Source organism: Eschrichtius robustus, chromosome 2, assembly GCF_028021215.1.
Source record: "Eschrichtius robustus isolate mEscRob2 chromosome 2, mEscRob2.pri, whole genome shotgun sequence".
Taxonomy (NCBI): domain Eukaryota; kingdom Metazoa; phylum Chordata; class Mammalia; order Artiodactyla; family Eschrichtiidae; genus Eschrichtius; species Eschrichtius robustus.
Window position 1 is genome coordinate 90,585,851 of NC_090825.1, and position 6,459 is coordinate 90,592,309.

General features: G+C 40.3%; 1 pseudogene; it reads left to right on the forward strand.

Moving 5' to 3' along the window:
• Positions 1–504: 504 nt before the first annotated feature.
• Positions 505–4,755, forward strand: LOC137758897 (probable ATP-dependent RNA helicase DDX4; annotated as a pseudogene).
• Positions 4,756–6,459: the final 1,704 nt, after the last annotated feature.

The following is a 6,459-nucleotide window of genomic DNA, read 5'->3' on the forward strand; positions in this document are numbered from 1 at the left end:
TATAAAAAATGAGTAAAGTCAACCACCAAAGTTAAAGAAATGTTGTCTTTTTCCTGCTCATGAGCACCCTTGCTTCAAATCTTTTCCAGGACCCAATTTTTGGAGGGGGTTTTGGAGAGAAATGATGAGAGGGTATAGAAAAGAAGAAAATCTGTTCACTGTTTTGAGCCAAAATGATTTAGTTGGGGAGAGGAATTGTTATTTCAGTAAAAAACTAATTACTAATTAGACGAAATGAAATACAGTAGAAGGTTGAGTGGGTAAGTTAGCATTCTAATCCTTCTTACAATGTCTATTTGTGATCAAGTCTGTTGCCCTGTAATCATACCCCTTTCCCTCCTACCCCTCCCTTGAATGGAAACCAATTGCTCTTATCTAAGTTTCAGGAGGAAGCTGCAAAGAGAAAAACAAGAACTGGTTAGAACCAACTAGGCCCAAGATGGCAGAAGATTTGACTTCCAATAGACCTTCATCCTCATTATATGCTCACTGTAATATACTAGCATGCTAAATGACACACCAGTGCCAAGACAGTTGACAGTTGCCATGACAACAACTGGAAAAGCTCGTACAGGACTGAAAAGGAGTGTTGCATTAGTTCCAGGTTCAAACCATACCCCTGTTCTCAGGTAAGTCATGAATATTCCTCCCACTCTTTCCAATTCCCTCCCTTTTACCTAGACCCTTGTATGCATATGGTATCTCCATCCCAAGTGGGTTGAGAAGTTGATCTGTGAACTAAGTTTCCGTTTCTCCATTCTTTCGCCATTGAATAAAATTTGTGCTGTTTCAGTCTCAGCATTGGTTTTGTTATTGGCTGTGCGAATCTAGCAGAAAAAGAACTTCCCTGGCTGAGACAAGGGGTCTCAGCCCTGACTAGGACCCCAGCTCAGGTCCAGGCAACCAACTTGATAACATTTTGTGTGTGTTTTTGTTTCTTACTGCAAGGTAAACACCTTTGTTAAATGCTGTCTCACATCTGCAGGATTTTATGATTTAAATTATTAGGCTGTAGTTACCAATGAAAACAATAATCTGTCTACTCAATGAAAAACTGAACATCTCTTATTCCAAAACTTATCTTCCATAAAGCAAAAGCTGCCTGAGATTTCACTATCAGAAATTTACTGTTTGTCTTCTCATTTATTTTATAAACTTAGTAATGTTGTCCCTCAAATTTCCTTAACTAGAATCACCTATTTCAGTTAATTGAAATCATCTAGTCATCCAAGCTATAAACCTCTGTGCCTTTTTTCTAAATCATTTCACCTTTACAATATACTACACTTCCTGGATACATGTACATGTATTGCTGAGTTGCCTTGCTGTACACCTGAAGCTATCACAACATTGTTAATCGGCTATACTCCAACATAAAATAAAAAGTTAAAAAAATATATACTACACTTCCAAACTCCATTAATTATTCTCTCTTCTCCATATACCCAGTTCCAGGCCCCTTAAAAATGCTCAAGTGGAGCATTACAGTTATCTCGTAACTAGTCTCACTCTTCCCAGACTACGCCTGTCCAAAACCTCATGCTGCTTCTAAATGATGGACTTGATTAGGACATCTTGACCTAAAGGAAAAAGCAAAACAGACAAACAACAACAAAGAAAAAACCCAGATGGTTCCTGATGTTACCTACAGAATAAGAATCAAACGCTCCTCACTGAGTGGCTGAAGACGGTATGGAAAGAGCATTGGTCTTACATCACTGTTGTAGTATTTATTAGCTGATTATTCTTAAAGAAATTATTTAAACTCTCTGAGCCTTAAAGGCTAGTAATACCTAACCTAAGAAAGTTGCTGTGCTAGTAAAATGAGACCGTTCACGTGAGACTGCTTAGCAGAGCAGAAAATCAAGAAATCAGTTTTTCTTCTTTCTTTACTCAATATATTCCCAGACTGCTTTGTAGATTACCTCCTGCCACGCCCATCCCCTTGCAATCTGAGCTCTAATATTCCAATTTCTCACAAACATATTCATACCTATGTCTCATTTCTTCTTCCTGGAATTCTTCTCTTAGCCTTTCTCACTTGGCCAACTTCTACTCATCTTTCAAAATGCAGTTCAGGTATTACCTCTCTTGCAACAATTTCCCTAAGCCACCTGCACTCCCTAATCAGAAGAGATTCCTGAGTCCTCTGGCCTGACAACTGTACCTTGCAGTGTTTTCCCATGCTCTGCATCAAGAACTGTAAAGGATGTGAATTTTTACCTACTCTCAAGCTAACAAGTTTGCCTGTCACAGTTTCATGCTGGCAGAAGACAAGAGAATCCTGGATGAGAGATGATGGACTTTACTAATCACAGCACAGCAAGCAGCACGAGATTTATGTCCAGATTGGTTCTCCTTACTCCCCAAGTCCCACGGTGTTGAGGCAGAGGGAGCCCAAGTGGATGCAGAGCAGGTAGTGGAATCCTGAGCATAGAGAATCTGAATCTGTTTATGGCTTTAGAGCAAATCTGTCAACCTTAGGCCCAGAGGGAAACACTGGACAATACGCAAAGCTGTGCTTTGCTCCGCATGGAGACACCTACTCTATCTTCCAGGGCTTTCCCTCTACAAAATCTGTGAGAAGATAAACTAGAATGAAAGGGCAGTTAGTTCTGCTTACAAATTTTGCAGAAACCTGAGAGATCCATGGGGAACTGTCTCTCAATACTTTCACGGGAGTTTTCCCTTTGTTTCCAAGTTGGGGGAGGAAGATGGACATTGGACAGTGTCCGATTCCCAGCAGGACCCCAGTGCCAACAAAAAGGACATCTGCTAAAGAGAGGCTGCTCTAATCTTATTTTCCCAATAGAAAATCTCCAAAGAGGGGTAAGTTAGGGTGACAATCCAAAGTAGGCAAGGTAAGCCCAGGTTGAAGACTAGTTCCAAATGTACATATTTTTTCATTTTAGCTGAGGTGACTATAAATTATTTAAGTAAATACTTTTGACTTTAGTAAGATCATAAATCCCTAAAATTTTTCTTCTATTTTTTTTTTGTTGGAAAAGTACAGGCTTCATGTCTACCAAAAATTCAGCTAGAAGCTGTGAGTCATAGCTGCGTCTTAATGGCACCTACTGTGAGCCTCACCCTTCATTTACATCATCTCTAATCCTCATACCAACCATGTGAGGAAATTTCCATATTCCAAATTTTTGGAATGAGTACTTAAGTGCTTTATCCAAAGTGACAGAACTAATAAGTGGAGGACCTATGTTTTTTGAACCCAGTGTATTTGTTTCCAAATTCTATAAACTAAACTTCCTCATGACATTTCTCTTCTGAGATTACTTTCCCTCCATGACCACCAGCTAAGACTGCAACACTAAGGGAAGTGGAGTTTAATTCTGGAAGTTGGCCCAGACTCAGGTCAGATGTGACCTCATGGATGGTACTAAGTGGGAGCCGCCAAGCGCAGAGACAGAAAAGCACCTGCGTCTCACCTCACCTACCTTTCAGTTTTGGCTAAAGCCCATCCTTAATGTAGATATAATGAAGCACAGTGTTTCTCTGTTCACTTCATAGGAAGTTTGGGGCAGCCTCTCTTTGGCAGAAGAGACAGGAATGATTCAAAAGGCAGACCAATTTTATAAAGATTCCTATTAGCATTTTTAGTTCTCAGATTAGCATTGTCCATAAAGTCCCAGATGGTTTCCTGCCTCTACCACTTAGAAGATAAATTATCTAACCTCTCTGAGCCTCTGTTTCATTGTATGTAAAGTGAAAATAATAATCCCTATCTCTAAGAATGTGTAAGGATAAAAGCAAAGAAGTATGTCAGTTGCCTAGCAAGAGTGCCTGAACCAAGAATGGTGTCCCCTTTTGCTCTCACCCAGACATTACAAGGCTATGATTATTACGTGCTGCTCCTGGAAGAAGAACGGATATCACAGATAAAGAAAACATCGGTCTCAGATAACTCAAATATTTAATTTTAGATGAAGTTGACTGTATGCTGGATATGGATTCTGGACCAGAAATGAAGAAGCTAATTTCCTGCCCAGCAATCAAAGGAACATCAAACCCTTTTGCTCAGTCCAGTTTTCCCAGAGGAAATTCAAAGCTTGGCTGAGGAGTTGTAAAAGTTAAACTGTTTGTTTGTGGCTGTTGGGTAAGTGAGCAGAGCACGTAGAGATGTTCAGCAGACCATTCTCCCAGCTGGCTAGTACTGAAAAAGAGAAAAACTTGTAGAAATTCTGCAAAACATAGGTGATGAAAAAACTACAGTTTTTGTTGAAACTAAGAAGAAAGTAGATTTTATTGTAACTTTTCTTTGTCAGGAAAAGAATAGCAACCATACGTATTCACGGTGGTCTGGAACAGAGAGAAAGAGAGCAAACTCTTGGAGATTTTCATTGTGGAAAGCGCCCAGTTTTTGTAGCTACTTCAGTAGCTGCCAGAGGGCTAGATATTGAAAATGTTTGATATGTTATCAGTTTTGATGATGTGTTCATTGAATCCAGTGTACTGGTCATTGTGGAAATGCTGGCAGAGATATTTCCTATTTTGATGCTCAGATAACCATACAGCACAGCCTCCAATGAAAGTACTGCCAGATGCTCAACAGGGTGCTCTGCACAGCTGGAAGAAAGTGCCTTGAGCACATGTGTTCCTGGCTTCCGTGACAGAACGAGAGGAAATGTGTTTGCATCTGATGATACTGAAAAGAATCATCAGGGCAAGAGTACCCTGAACATAGCAAGATTTTCTTTTTCACAAGCTCCCAATCCAGTATATGATGAACCATGGGATTAAAGCTAAAACACTGAAGTTTGTGGTATAGTTTTGCCGCAAAGAAAACTATTTTAATTTTTGAGTATTTGATACAAGTGTGAAGTCTGACATTCTATGTCTCCTGTCTTCCTGTTCTTACTCGTACACTCAAAAAAATAAATCTTTACTGACTAGTTAATGTGAGATGCTAAAAATTACAATATTGCAGTTACTGATACAAATGGTGTTAACTGGAAAAATTAAAGCATTCTAAATGTCTTGAAAAAAATTGTTTTGAAAAGAGCTTACAGTTTACTTGGGGAGAGAATAGAGAATAAGCAGAATAGATGACAAAATATTCTTCAGGACGTAAGATGGAAAGAAATTTTGTGCAATGGGAGTAGAAGGAAAGCTCTTACTTCCAGCCTGTGAGATTGAGAATTTCATTAAGATGAATTTGCCCTTCCTGAATCAATAGGAATGACCTATGGAGATGTCCTTCCCTCTATCTAATTTACTTGCCCCCTCTTGTCCTGTTCATTGGCTTCAGCATGATTACAGGAAGAGGAAACAGTCAGATGGAAACAAGAAAAGGCACAACTCAAGAGAATCAAACTTCTTTGCCCTTTCCAGAGAGAAAGGTATTTATATCAGTTTTCCACCCAAATGTCTACCCTGTGAGTTTGCTTGGCCTTTCTGTGGTATTTGCCTAATTTTCCTTAAAGGAGAATTGCACATTGCCTCCCATCTAAGGATTACTAAGATCTCTTAGTAAGGAAAATTGAAGCAATGAATATCAGCTAGGCAACTTAGCCTATCTGCCAAAATGAATTTTGCTTTTCTCACTTAACAATACACCTTGCAGTCTTTCCCATGTTAATGCATACCTCATTATTTTTTAAAATTAATTAATTTACTTATATATTTTTGGCTGCATTGGGTCTCTGTTGCTGCACGCGGGCTGTCTCTAGTTGCGGGAAGCGGTGGCTACTGTTCGTTGCAGTGTGCGGGCTTCTCATTGCGGTGGCTTCTCTTGTTGTGGAGCACTGGCTCTAGGCGCGGAGGCTTCAGTAGTTGTGGCACACAGGCTCAGTAGTTGTGGCTCGCGGGCTCTAGAGTGCAGGCTCAGTACTTGTGGCACACGGGCTTAGTTGCTCCGCAGCACGTGGGATCTTCCTGCATCAGGGCTCAAACCCATGTCCCCTGCATTGGCAGGTGGATTCTTGACCACTGCGCCACCAGAGAAGTCCATATCTCATTATTTTAAATGACTTTTTGGTATTCTATTGTATGGATGTACCACTTTTTTTTTTTAACAATTCACCTACTGAGGCACATAGCTATGTTTCATTTTGTTTTGTCTTTTCAAACAGTGCTAATGTGAGCATCCTTCATTCCTAATTTTATTTATTTTTTAAAATTTATTTATTTTATTTATTTATTTTTGGCTGCATTGGGTCTTTGTTGCTGTGAGCAGGCTTTCTCTAGTTGCAGCAAGCGGGAGCTACTCTTCGTTATGTTGTGCAGGCTTCTCATTGCAGTGGCTTCTCTTGTTGCAGAGCACAGGCTCTAGGCATGTGGGCTCAGTAGTTGTGGCTCACGGGCTCCAGAGCACAGGCTCAGTAGTTGTGGCACACGGGCTTAGTTGTTCTGCGGTATGTGGGATCTTCCTGAACCAGGGATCGAACCCGTGTCCCCTGCATTGGCAGGTGGATTTTTAACCACTGCACCACCAGGGAAGCCACC